General features: G+C 38.3%; 1 protein-coding gene across 3 annotated transcripts in view; it reads left to right on the top strand.

Moving 5' to 3' along the window:
- The window catches only part of GALNT1 (polypeptide N-acetylgalactosaminyltransferase 1), a 76,364-nt gene that overhangs the window by 12,835 nt on the left and 49,159 nt on the right, over positions 1-14,370 (top strand). The window contains exon 2 of one of the 3 annotated variants that reach the window (XM_085220526.1): positions 7,431-7,597. The exons of 1 other annotated variant lie outside the window; for it this stretch is intronic. The gene's annotated coding sequence lies outside the window, so the exon portion shown is untranslated. Of the gene's footprint in view, positions 1-7,425; positions 7,598-14,370 lie in introns of all 3 variants that reach the window. One more of the 3 variants, XM_085220525.1, reaches the window with a different exon arrangement.

The raw sequence follows: 14,370 nt of genomic DNA, 5'->3' as shown, positions 1-14,370 counted from the left end.
AGTGTTATATTTTATCATCTTTTTCTTTAGAGTTTGTTCAGAACTTACTTTCTTGAAGTGCAGAACACTTTTTGATGCACGTCTGAGAACAATGCTGACAAATCAGTGGTTTGAGTATACTCAGTTTGTAGAACACTTCAGCTTGCAAAGTAAATAACTGTCCTCAGCATTTGCTATTTTTTTTGGAAGCTGGTAGAGCACTCGAGCTGCTACTGAAGTTGGCTCTTAGTAATTTTATATCCAAGTAATTCAAGGCTAAATATTCATGCATTGTACCATGGAAGTCCAGCCTAGGTATTTTGATGAGTAGACTTCTGTTTTGTTGGGAGCCTTTCTGAGAGGTAATTGCAAGCCTCAAATCTTCAGTTGCAGATGAGGGTCTTAAGAAAGCTTTTTCAGCTGGCTTTGCTTCTCTGATTACTAATGATGATTTGAATTTGAGTCTCTTTAAAAAATAGAGTATATTTTCTGATGTGTCCAAACGGTTAGTTGATAGTTTCCATGTGAGCCAGTGTTAAGAAGTGGTTTGTATATCTTTTTTTCGTCTAACTGTTGAGCTGAAATGCCAGTGAGTTGGAAGGCTTTGTTTTGGTGGCCATGAGGCATTCGAAATTTTTGAGTATGTCCTGCTTGCTTTTCTTGATGTCATCTTAAGCATTTTGGACTAAGTGGTTTAAGGACACTTGAGACCATCCAAAGATTTCCCCATCTTTCTAAAGATGTTAAGAACACTACAGTGAACAGACATAGAGCATCCATATTTACATTGTTTCTTATTTAGCTATATTTATAAGAAGTGTTGTTTTTAATTTGTGCACTTGCTGAGGTGTTCTATGGTATAACATACCTGCTATCAAATTTTCAGGTGTATTTTTTCTGCAAGTCGTTGTTCGTTCTGTCTCATCTTCCCATGTGAAATAGCATGTACCTAGCCTAGTACCTAGTATCTAACCTAGTCTCAGGACTTTGGTTATTTTATCTTGAATGACCTCAGTTTTGGGAGCTGGCTTGAAACTTAGACGTCCTGCATGTTTTTACAATGCAACCTAGCTTTTGCTGTACTCCAGTACAAGCTTCTACGTGGGTTGTTCCTTTTGCATCCATTCACAGAACGTTCGAACAAAAAATATTCCTTACCCTTGAACAAGCCCAGTGTGTTGGTGAAGCAAGTGTTTATACAACTGATGTCTTTCCTGTTACGGAAAATGCAAAGTGGTTGGGTTTGTCAGAACAGCTGCTGAAGATTGCTAGCAGTGAAAGTTTCTCAGAATCTGAAGCAGAACAAGGTAACAGATCAGTAATCCTTCCCTCTTGCTGTTGTGATGTAATTCACGGTGTTTCTGCTCCATAGCAGCTGCTAAAGGGCATTTAAATCAGGTGGAAATCGGAGTAACTGGAAAACCAAGAATTGGAGAAAATTGGGGAGGATTACCAAGCAACAACCTTGTTTAAATGTAATTCAGCAGCAGTGGCAGATTCCAAAACTGAAGAAGCTGCTGCTGAAATGAACAGTTTCCTCTTCCTTTACCTGGCTGTTCTCTCCCCTCCTTTGGTTGTGACATAGATTGTAAATGTTTCTGGACTACAGTTGATCTCTATGTTAAATTGGCTTTAACCTGTGTCTAGATATAGTGGTGTCTGAAAAGTGTTTGAGGACAGTGGGACATACTGTTGTTTTCCTTGAGCTGTGCTGCTGATTTTTAGTGTTCCTGTTTCTTGATTTTTGGCATGATGTGTATGCAAACTGCACAATTTTATTCCTGGTTACTGAAGTATCTCTTGGGTTTGTGCACATGTTAAAAATATAATAACGAGAGAGACACTGCAAACAGCTGGCTGACTCAGCAATTAGTAAACAGAGGGAAATGGGCTGTTCCTAGGAAGGAACTTAAAGATTTGCAGCACGATTTTGGGAAACTGCGTGCTGGATTGCAGCACTGCCAAAGGCTGCATTGAAACAGCAGTGCTTTTTTCAGAAGGGCTGCTTCATGGGTTTGTTGTTGCTGTTTCCTTGTCCTTGTGATGACAGTGTTAATAGCTCCCAGCGTTTGGCTGCAGCTACCTTTTACTGGCTGCACAGGGATGGACAGACAAGAAGCTCCGATCAGTGTTACTCAGTGCATCCATTGTTTTTGAAGCATGATGACATAACGTTTCCTGCGTTCCTCTGTGGTAAACAGAACTTCCTGAAGAAGGGACCATTGTCTCACCTGAAGCCAGTAAATGTTTGTCTGCCTGCTTGTGTGTGGAAGAATGGAAGAAATTTATTTCTTTTAAAGTGATCTCTCTGCTTTGCAAATGGGAAGTGATATTCATTTGTTGGCTCAGCCAAATTTCTGATAGTATTGCATGCAGGAGAACTTTGCTGGGAGACAGATGAAGATATTCGAAACTGGAGTTTCTGTGGGAGGGTTGGTGTTTATGTGTATGAAGACATATGCTCACTTGAGCAATTTGTTGTTTTAGGGCACGTAGACTGCTGCTGTTGACACTGACAGACGATCTTAGTGGAATTTTTAAAGTCTGGTGGAAAGCAGAAAACCATTCCTTCTCCACTCCCATATGTTTCCTTCCCCAGGACTTCTTTCACTGAAACACTAAACTTATCCGAGAACTGGATCCATGGCCTAGACCTTTTTGTAGGGAAGAATCTGCACTATTTCTGTGCTCTGTGCACAGAAATTTTTCACAGATGGTTTTTTTTTTTTCCTTCAAACTTTATTTTTATGTTCTGTAAACTTACTGTTCCTTGAGTTAAAGTCCTAATAAGCGGTTTTGGACCTTGGAGTAAGAATCTGCTTGTTCACCTTTTGAACAGATGACTAATATTTCCATTACATCCTCAGGGACTAACATTCCAATGTGTAATAATATAGAGCTTCATAAAACCATGGACAAGAATACTGTTTTCCCTTTCACAACTTCTAATTACATCTTGTAAGTGAAATAGGAAGTATTCTCTTATGAGTCTTTCTGTAGTTAGATTTGGTTCCTAAGTTAGTAAATATATAAACAGGCTTTCGTAGCTATGTGTATAGTCATAAATAACGTTGTTTAGAATGAGTACTCTTTAATATTAAATATTTCTCTCGCAATTAAAGTTAAGAAAGTAGACTTGTCTTTTATGTCAGACTGCTGGGAGGAATGATTTCTCAGCATCTATGCAGACAATTAGATGTGTGAAGCAGTGGTTTTACACTGGGGACTATACTGCTTAGTACTCTTCATGGGAAGATATGGCATTGAGATCCTTTGTAAATGTTGAGAAGCACTGCGTAAATTTGGCATTTGCTTGTATTGTAGAACTGTGGAATATCCTAAGTTAGAACGGGCCCGTAATGATCATCAAGTCCAGTTCCTGGCTCCACACAGCACCACCTGCAATTTAAACTCTGTCTCATGAGATTCTTGTGACTCCTGTGGCAAAGCAGCTGCTGTTGAGGTCCAAAGCCAGTCTGCGAGAAGTGTGTTGTCTGTAATGTCGGTCCCACCTGAGCACAGGGAGAGCACTGTGAATTGCATTTCCTCGCTCTTCTGTTTGTCCCCAGTGAAAGCTTCCTCAGCTGAGGGAGTAGAGGTGCCCTTTGTGTCGTGTGCTGTGTCCCGCGTCCCGCATATGACTCGGGATTTGCTGGTGGATTTGCAGCATGTGGAACAACGCAGGCAGTGTTCCCGGTGAGCGAGGGAAGGTGCAGAGGGGCTGCCAGCTCCCCACGGCCAACACACGGCTCTTTGTTCATGATCCTGCTGAGAGTAAGCATGCTGCAGGGCCGCTGATGCGCTGTGCTTAAGGCTCGTATACATCAGTACTGTCAAAATAAACGGTCTGTGCTCATCGGTTTGCTAGCCTTTTGTGTCCTGAAAGTTAAGAAAATCTTCTGCCAACACCACAAGCTGTAATGCTGCTCCTGTCGCAAACGTAGTTTGTTTCTTCTTGGGCTTTTTGGAGAGCAGCTGTGATAGCTTTTCAAAGTTACACAATTCTGAGTCAGTACTGCTATAGCTATGAAAATAGTATGTCTTAAAATCCAGAGAGATTTCCTAGTAATGACAGTGAGTGTGGTAGCAGACAGTTCGCTGCTGAAAACAGTAGATTGTCTTGCTGTTTTTTTACTTGTGCTTTCCAAAAGTGTGGTACTCTCGGCAAAGTGAAAATGAGTGTTGCTGTAGTTTTGATTGAGGATAGGACTGTATTTTCCAGTTGACTTATAAAAAAATAATATTTACTTAAAGAAAAAAAACGTGGGCTGGCTCAAGTTGCTTTGAGGCAGTGTCCTCAAACAACAGAAGACAGAGGGCCTGTGAGAGGAGGGCGTTGCTGTGCTATTTGCAAGGCTGTGCTTGCCAGAATGACTGCTTTGTTGGTGAACAGCCTACTGATGACAGCCAAGGAAAGCGAAGGCATCGCTTCAGGTGTCAGCCTGATTGAAGTGACTGCTTCCTTGACAATTATAAGTTCTGGGGAGATAGATAGTACGACAGCAGCATGTACTTTACACCTCTTGGAAAACATATGTTTATTTGTTATTTGCTGATTATAATGTAAATGATGCCAGTGAATCATTTTTTGAAAAATTATGTGCAAGAAGTATGTTTAAATATATTGAATGAATCTTTTTTAGTGGAAATGATAATTTCTCATGCTACATTAAGTACAACCATGGAGAATTATAGAATAAAGCCATGGTGCATGTGTTGTATGCTCCGTTTTTGTGTGCCATTGGTTGCTTCTGTTAAATACTTGAATGTAATGCGAGAATTTCTTACAAGCAGAAGCTGCATGGTTGCTTTTTTTTTTTCCAAGTGCTAAAAATACTCAAAGAACTTCATTTTAAGTCTGTAGACTACTTGTATGCAGGGTTTGAAGCGAAACTTTAGTTTGAGTTATCGATGTTCGGTACCATGTTATGCTGCTACATCTCTGGTACCCTAATATAAGTAGTCCTAACCACTGCGGTGCTGGATGCATTACCTGCATTTTCTGGCGTCCGTGATTCCTAACCCACTTGCCTGTCTACATCAATAGTGTGTATAGATTGTCACTGCTTCCTGATTACTTAGATTTTACATCAAGGAAATAAAAAGGCACAGTGCAGTTTCAGCTTGATTTCTCTTTACATTGCAGGTAAGACAGTCTTCTCTTTGTGCAATTTAGGGTAGCAAATTTCAAAGCCTTGTTGTGAAGCTCAGAGACACAATCAAACCAACCTAACTTCATCTGCAACAGGAAGCTTGTGGACTAGAGAAAGCCACATGTAATACTCTGACAGAGCAAGCTGAGGAAATGTAGCCTAGATGTTTAAAAAAAAAAAAAAAGCTATTTTAAGAAGTGTGTGAAATCATTAGGTTTGCAGAAGCTAGTGTTGTTTTTCAGTGGTTCAATTTCAGAAGGGAGAGGATATTCTATGGGCTTTCTTTTAGTAGTTGTTTCAGTTATTGTTCATGTTCATGAACTGGATAATGAAATTTCAGGACAACTGGCATTGGAGAATAAATGCGGGTGCATCTGAAGTTGAGAAGGCAATACCAAAGAATCTTGAGTGAAAAAATAGCTTGAAGGGATAGGCTGTGATTAGTAGAATACGTGAAATGTTTCATGTTTAGGAAAAATTAACAGAGAAGAGGGAGAACTGTTGAAGCAGTTCCTTCCAGCCTATCATCCACCCCAGTCTAGGACAAGCTGTGGGTTATGAATTCATGATGCAGCCTTGCTTATAAAGACAAGGAGGTGTGTGTGTATCGGCCTGAATAAAATGTGGTGTGATCTGTAGGGCAAAACTTCCTGCTGTTTTGCTCATGGGTGCTGGATCAGTTTTGGCTATTGAGCTTCAAGAAGTTTGTAGGCACAGTTAATTTTTCTGGAGATTTAGGAAAGATAATGTGTGTAGGAAGAATGATTGATTGAATTAGTATTTTTGTAACTCAGACAAAAGCCTTTAAGCTCTTGTCATGATATCTTAATACTTCCAGAAAGACAGCAGTCAAGCTTTGGGTGTCCTGCTGTGTGTGCCTTGGGTTGTCTTGTGAGCCCTTATTCTTCTGGACCTTTGAAACTTCCCCTTTTTTTATTTTTTCACATTTATTTAAAAAAAAAATAAAATTGTCCTGGAAGATCCTGAGCCATTTCTTGTAAAACTTAGACTGCATGCACCTTTTGTGAATGTAGACTTACTTAAATACACACTGATAAAGTAGGAATATTACCAATATTTTGGGAATTTATTCTCAAATTCAGAGAAAAACTATGAGTTGAAGCAAGCATTTGTCTTTTCTGCTTTGATAAGAGGAAGAAAAAAAAAAAAGGAAACAGTTATGTATTATCCCTATATCGAAGCAGGTGAAGTAATAATGTTTTAGATTCAACAGTTGACAAACATCTTTTATTGCCAATCTTAGCTTACCTTATCAAGTATTTCATCCATACTGTCATGTTAACGTAGTGCTAGCATCTTCATTTTCTTCTCTGTCGTATATGTTTTTGCACTGGAATAGGCAATACAAGAGAGCTATCAGTTTAAACAGATGGAACAACGAACTTGAATGACTTAGTAGGCTCATATATAATACAACAAATAAGCTCATAATACATGGCAATTATTACCTAAGCCTAGATAAGTTACTTGCATTAAAAACTGGAAAACTTTCTTTCTTGCATCTGTTGAGATGCTTTGTTTACTTTTCAACTGCTTAGAGTTTTCTTCAGGCATTGCTGTATTAAGTGAGTAAAGGAGGAGATTGGAGGGAATTGCTTCTTTCAGTAGTGCTAAAAATTCTAACACTTGGAAAACCTCAGACATCATTTTTCAGGTGTCAACGTTCTAAGAGATATTTGAAAATATATTGGTTTGTAAGGATCAGGGCTGTGTAGATTAATAATGTTCCCTCTCTCTTCCCAAGTTGTCATTATGAACGCTAATGTTTTAATTGTGGGTGAGAGATGAAAGAGTGTAAGAAAAACTACATCTCTGAGTTAGAATATAGCTGGAAAAATGTAGCCTAAATGAGCGATCTGCTAGGGAGCTGCTCATGTAAATATGTGCCATGAAGAGGCTGTTTTCTAGCCTTTTTGAGAACAATTCCCAGTTTGCTGTGCTAAGTGTTCATGATTGGATAGAGGGCGACATATATAGAACTCAAAAATAGATAACTGCTTATTTAGGAGGACAGGCAGTCCTCCTACTCAAATCATATCATCTGAAAGGCTACAAAATGTTGATGACTTGTTCCACCTCTCCACTCTACCCTGCATATGTTGTTTTCCTCGCAGGCTCTTTTTAGCAGCAATCTTTTGGCTCTTCCTTCCTTGTACAAAAATTTAGATTTTGAAGTCTTAAATAGTTGGAAAGCTTCTGTGACCTTCCCCTTTTAGCTCAAGCTCTGCCAGAATTGAATTTGGAACTTATCTGAATTTCTGTTCTTCTCTAGGACAGCCTTAAGACCTTTTGGATGGAAGACCTGTGGTTCTGTGTTCATGTCAGAATGACCTAGATCACTTTGCCACTCTATGGTTCCTACCGCAAGCGCTTGACTGCAGTGCAGTGGGATTTCACCACCAGTGCTTGTGGACCATCCAGATGGCTGTAAACCTGCAGAGGAGGTTAGTATGAAATGGGATCCAGGAATTTTTGACACTTTGGTAACATTTGTCCATTTTGGATGCATCATAGAGTGGAGAGATTGCACGTATACTGTTAAGTTGCCGTTATGTATTTCTTATTTTTCTACTTGCTTAGGTCCCTTAGGGACCAGTTCAGTTGTCTGAAACCAATTAATTTCTTTAACTGTTTACACAAAACTAGTTTACCAGTTACTATTGTTCTCTGCTAGTAGAGAAAAATTCTACATCTGAATAAAGCACTGCATCTTTAGTTCTCCTAAATTCTACTTCATCAGTGTGAAATCTTGACAAGAGATCTAGGTCAGTGAGTCAGAATTCAGATCGATCTTCAAACACAGAACTTCTGGGCCATAGCTTCTAACAGAAGCGTACTTATATGTGTACAGCAACTAATCCTGTTTAGTTTTTTAGTTTTGTTATTTATTTATTATTTCCTACAGTCAGTTTCCTTAAAGCATCCTTTTTTTTTTTTTTTTTTTTTTTTTTTTTCTTCTGACAAGCCATTTGGCAACTTTCATAAGGTTGACTTTCGCAGACTTAGTCCAAAGAACTCATTTGGGTCAGCTTTGCAGTTCAGGTCTGGTGGGACTAAGAGGGAAAGGCTCCTTTCAGGATTAAGGGAATCTCCAGACAACTTCGTAACATCGTAATTTGGTATGGATCAAAAAAAAAATCTTAAATTCTCAAATGTCTTAAATTCATTTCTTCAAAAGTATGTCTTAAACAGTTTATGAGAGGGAGTGAAATCTGTTCAAAATTTATGCCTAACACTGCTAAGTAGTGTCAGCTACTCAGAATAGAAAATCAGCATCAAGAACAACAAAAAGGTGGATTACAGCTTTTATTTCTGGATTTTATTATTGTTTTTAGCAGAAGCTTCCCTGCTGTTACTTTCCCTGTAGCCTAGTCAACTGCTCTGTGGTTGCTGGCTCTGGTGGTGAGTTTAGTCAGGTAACGCATTTGTGTGGAAATAGATGCTGTTGGACAATACTTGATTGTTCTGCGTTCTTTGGTTTAGGAAAGTATTGGTGGACTGACCTGGTTGACAAACCACAAGTGTTCTTGATTGTTCTGTTGTATCAGTTCCTTGGTTTATGTTGTTGCATTGTAGCATAACTTTTTCTCAAAGCAGGAAACTGGCTTGCTGTTGAAGATTCATCAGCAAGAAGCACTTGATACAGCCTTCTCAAGCACCCCTAGTCTGTCTTGTTTGAAAATATTCTAGTTTATTTAGGGTAGAAGGAATTTCTAAGAAAAGTTACAGTAAAGTAATTTCAAACAAAATTGGAACATAGAATTTTGAAGGAGACTATACAATTATGATTCGATTTAAGTTACAAATTAAGATATGAAATAATTGCATTACTCAAATACTGTAGTCCCCAATTAAGTTATAGCTGAATTTGCAAAATGGTTCCACTGTATTCCTCAGTGGATTCCTTATTGTATTGTGCTATATTCCTCAGTGGACCTATTTAACTCTTGGATTACCAAACTGGAATTTCCTCTACAAATATTGTGGTTGCAGTGTCTTAGTAGTGCTACCCAAGAACTTCTTTAAATATAATATCCATGTTTGATGTAGGCCTCTTGCTTGTTTTGTTTTCCTTCATTGATAATGTTATCTTTTTATAAAGAAGTGCTCAGAGTGTTGGATGTTCATTCTGAAAACAAAAAACCCACGTTTTGTCACGCTTGACTGGATTAAAATGCAACATGCTCTTGGTCTAAATGTTAATATTTTGTGGTTTTAAGTTTCAGCAAACTGATTTTAACTAGTGGATATTTCACTTATTTGTTTTGCTTATTTGCTTGGAAATACTACTTTAATGAATGTAAAGAGATTTAAAATAGTGATATGGGAGATGTTATTGTGGCCAGCATTTATTTGGTTTGGAAATTTTGGCAATTAAAGTTTTGATGTCTAAACATTTTCTTGTTTTTTTTTTTACTGAGGTTATCTACTATATTTGGAGAGGAGGGATGAGACAGTGCTGTTCACAGTGAGATTACTAGACTGAATTTCTTGTCCTTCCTAGTCTCAATTTTTTTTTTCCTCTGCAGTCTGTATATTCTGCAATTAAAAGTGATTTGACTCTGCTGTCTAGCTCTGTATTGTATTTGCCATCAAGCTTCTTTCAGACTTTCATGGCTGCTCTGTTGGGCTTTTTTTTTGTCTGTGCATTGAGCTTTTCACATATTCATGTTTGTAGGGACTACTAATGCAAAAACTGGTTGATTTATTAGCATTAGGACTAACATATGACGAGGCCCACTCAGGATTTTCTCCTTTGCACTTAATGAGATTGCAGAGGTTATGCCTACTGGTAATTTACAATGAGCTAGGCACATGCCAATGGTCAGTTGCAGTATTGTTAGCTAGATTCATCATTTAGGCTCCCCAGGGAGGTGGTTGAGTCACCATCCCTGGATGTGTTTAAAAACCTTTGGATGTGGTGCTCAGGGACATGATTTAGTGGAGGGCTGTTAGTTAGGATGGTATGGTTAGGCTGTGGTTGGACTCGATGATCTTTAAGGTCTTTTCCAATCTGAGCAATGGTATGATTCTATACTTACGTAAACCCTTAAGAAAAGCCATGTTCATTTGATAGATGAGTACTATATGGTTAGGGTTTTCTTAATTTTATGGGCAGCTGTATGTTTCTTAGAGGAGTAGAGTCTTAGCTCCATTCTTTCTCTTCTTTCTCTCTCTTTCTCATGTTAAACAATCTCAATTGTGGCAGGAAGGGAAGTCTGCTTTTTTGTCCTGACTCTACTTTATCCTTTTTTGTATGGTAGCAGCCTAGGAGATGTAGCTGAAAGAGCAGTGAGGGAAAGAGAGTGTCTGCTTGCAGGAAGCAGAATTGGTCAGAGCTGCTGCCTGCTTGAGGGATAAAGACTGTTTCCTTGCTTGAATGTCATATGGGAAGATGCAGTGGAAAGGAGGGAGAGAGAGTAGAACTCTGTTGTGTAAATATCTCCTAACTTCAAACTAGCCTTTACAACAGTTGAATATGGACAGTACCGATACTTCTGTAAATTCCTTTGTATTGTTAGGGTTCACAGATTCTTCAGCAAACAAAGCTCTCTGGCTTACCTGAAGTCTGAGGTATGGGGGTTATGTTCTGATCCTGTAGAAATATCAGTTTGTGTGCAGTAGACCAAGATACCGTGGGGACAAAGAAAGGATCCTGAACTCTAATCCTGGACAGGGTCCATCGCTGTATCACGGTGTATTGCAAAATGCTCGGGCCACTTCTTTTCAGTTTCTTCTTTCCCTCTCCAAGGTAAAAATAACTCTGAATTTTGAAGTTTTCCGGAACTCTGCTTTGTCAGTCTGCCTACTTTGTTTTTTATCTGGCAGTTCTTTTCTTCTTGTTGAACAGTACAAAGTAGGACCCCAAAATACAAAGATTGTCTACTTCAGAAACACTTAACTTGGACAATTTCATGAGTTCTTGAAGAAAATCTCATTCTTCGCCTTTCTATGCCATGTGTACCTCTGCTTGGCTTGACAGGGGAAATGAAGAACTTAATCCTCAGAAATAACATGCTGTGTGTTGCTAGAAATCTCTGGGAAGGCAGAATTATTAAAAAAAAAAAAGAGTAAGAGGAAAAGGGAAGAGCAAATGAGTAGCAACTTAACTTCAATGCAATACTGTGCCTGTTATTTAAGTACAAAACAGTTATTGGCAGCAGAAGTTACCTGCTGAGGGAACAGCTGTATGGTGTGGAAATGACTTTGTGTGTGCTAATATATGCTTGGCAGCTGTGTGGACCTGTCTGCAAAAATACAGCCATTTGGTTTCTATGTAGAATCTATATTCACATGTGTCTGTATCAGTGGGATGACAGGCTTCTTGAGAAGCACTGCAATGATTTCATGAATGTATCATAAAATTGGACAATTCTATCTTTTCTTTTTGCCTCGTCTGGTCAGATTTCCTGTCTAGAGAAACACTTTTTTAATCTTTAAAACATTTTCTTCAGAGGATTTGGGTTGTTGGGTTTTGTGTTTTTTGTTTTTTTTTGGTGGAGAACTGTTCTCTCTAATTCTGCAGCACTTCTTAACTTTGTATCTGCATGCGTTTGATTTGTCAGCAAGTTCTACAGTTATTTTGGGCAGAACTCAGACGGTTTCTCTACGATGTTACCCCAGCATTTTTCTTGATACAGCTTTCAAATCTTCTTTTATTTTAGAAGACTTACAAGTTTTTGAGTATTTTCCACAAATAATGCATGTAGAGGAAAAATGTTCGTCAATTATATTTTGTAGTTATTCCGATTCTCCGTATGGATTATTAATCTAGAACAGGAAGCTTTGGAGGTTAGAGGTTTCTGGAGTTAGTCCCATAAAGGCAGTTAATTCTGTTCTTTGCATTTTATCCTGTCTTTCCTGAAATCTATAATCTTTTGTTCTGAGCAGCTGACTGCTTATCTTTCTTCCAAGTTCTTGGCTGTTAGTGATTCATCCTTAATGATGACTATTTACCTATGTGATTTTATGCAATCTTTAAAAGCTTTTGAAGAATTAATGAACAATTTTATTCCACTCTAGCTTTGTTTTTGATACATATCTAAACAATCAGAAGCCATATGGGGGCTGGATATTTTAGAACATTTGAGACTTGCCTTGCAAGATTTAACTTCTCCTCACATGAGGATAACTTCAAGAATGTCTTGTGAAACATTTGTTCACAATTGTTGTTGATTGTTCATAGGTTGCTTCAGTCTTTGACCATCTTTTAAAAATGTGTAACAGAGAGTTCTGACTTCCGATTAGTCAAAGATTTCCCCTTGGAATTTGTGATTCTTCTTTACTGACACCTGAATTGGTCCTCTATTTTACTTCTTGTAAAATATACTTTGTAGCTTCTATATTAGTAGCAGAATATAATGTAAATTCCATTCTGCATTGTTCGTTGGTGTTGAGAATCTCTGCACGTTTCCACAGAATACTTCAGAAGCAAATATTACCTGGTATTTTTAACTCACATGTGCAGACTGAAGAAAATAATTTGCAGAAAATTCTATTGAGTATTTGACACATCTGTATGAAGAGTGATCTGATGAGGATAGTATTCACTTTAGCTCAGTCTCAGCTGGTAAAAACTGAATTTAATTTGACACTTCAGTGTAGAACTTTAAACAAATCTTGGTGTAAAGTTTGATTTTTCCAGATTGCAGAAACACTGTAAAGGAAAATGGAAGATATGAGTATTGAGAACATAGAACAACTTCCGGTTGTTTTTGCTGCCATATAGTCTAATCTTTTGCATGTGATTTCTCTTCTTTAAGAAGATTGTTCTCAATGGTGATTTTATGTTGTTGTTGTTTTTTAAGCAGGAATTTTAACTTTAAAAAGTGTCCTGTCAGCTTGCTAGCTCTGCTTATAGCTCATCTCGCACTTGCAGATGATTTATAAAGTGGCTTTGGAGTGTGTGACTTCTTGATTATTAGAAATTCTTCAGTGCTTGCATGCATTTGGTGTGAGTGAAGGCCAAGTGATGCTACTTTTGGCTTGAAGACTTCATGCTGTCTTACGTCACGTCACAAGCCTGAGGATCTAAAATATATGGAGGTGTTTACATGTCTGTGTAACAAACTGCAAGTGATGAGTATACTAACAGCCTTCTCTGCCACTGTGAAATCACAGCTGCGTAATATAAATTTTGAATACTTAAGCTTTTCATTTCTGAAAATAACCTTGGAGACTGCATTTGGCTCTAGAAGTCAAGGTAAAATCACTTAGTTATTAATAATTCTGAGTAATGGTGAACTCACAGGGTATACAGCCCGCATGATGGAGTTGTTTTTCTGGAGGAAATAGAAGTGGTCACCTAGAGCACCTGCGATGATGTGAACTCTGTTTTCCTCTACCAGTCCTACAGTTTCAGGGTTGGAAGACCAGCCGCTGTGGCTTTTGGAGACTTACCAATAATGGGGGTCAGTTTATAGCTTAGTTTATATCTAGGTCACCAACTGTGAATCTTCCAAAAATAAAGAAAAAAGTCCTATCTCAGCCTTCTAAGCCTCTGTATGGGGAGTGGAAAGCTTACTGATGGTCTTACTGATGCATCTCAGACATTAATTGTTGTCTGTCAGGGATTTATGAGCTTTGTGCATTGCTAGTGCTGGCATGAAAGTCCTCACTTGCTGCTGTTGATAACAAAAGCTTTTCACTTGTGAATGAATTACTGTCTTCACGCTGCCCTCAGTACTCACTGATGAAAATACTACCTGTATCCTCTGGCTGTTACTCTTAAGTCAAGCACACTCTGTAGCCCTCCCAGAGAGTGCATGTGAAGAAGCTATGGCTCTGAAGAGGGATGTTTTCCCTTTGTCAGCATCTAAGCTGTCGGAAGCTCAGTTTAAGACTATGGTTGTTTCAGGAAAAGAAACAACTGCGTTGGCTTATAAGTCTGCCTTTCTAAAAGCCGCTTCTGAGGCTGTCAAGACAGGCTGTATCTGCTGTTTAATGTAAGAAAGAAAAGATTTGAATGACTGTGCTTTGAACTTAACTTGCTGGGAGGTATCATACCTAATAGCTGAATTCCTGTGCAAAAAGTTACTGTTATGACCTTCCAGGTACAGTAAGTCTGTGTATTCATGCTGTTATGTGTTGTAATTAAAATTGAATTAATGATGTACTCCTAATGTTTGAAGCCGTAATGTAAAAAGATACATATATATATATAGCATGTATAGTATTGGCATATTAAGAAATGCATGCTGGCTGTTCACTGGGTATA

This window comes from Meleagris gallopavo, chromosome 3 (genome assembly GCF_905368555.1).
Source record: "Meleagris gallopavo chromosome 3, MGAL_WU_HG_1.1, whole genome shotgun sequence".
NCBI lineage: Eukaryota > Metazoa > Chordata > Aves > Galliformes > Phasianidae > Meleagris > Meleagris gallopavo.
This window is presented reverse-complemented; position numbering and strand designations above follow the sequence as displayed.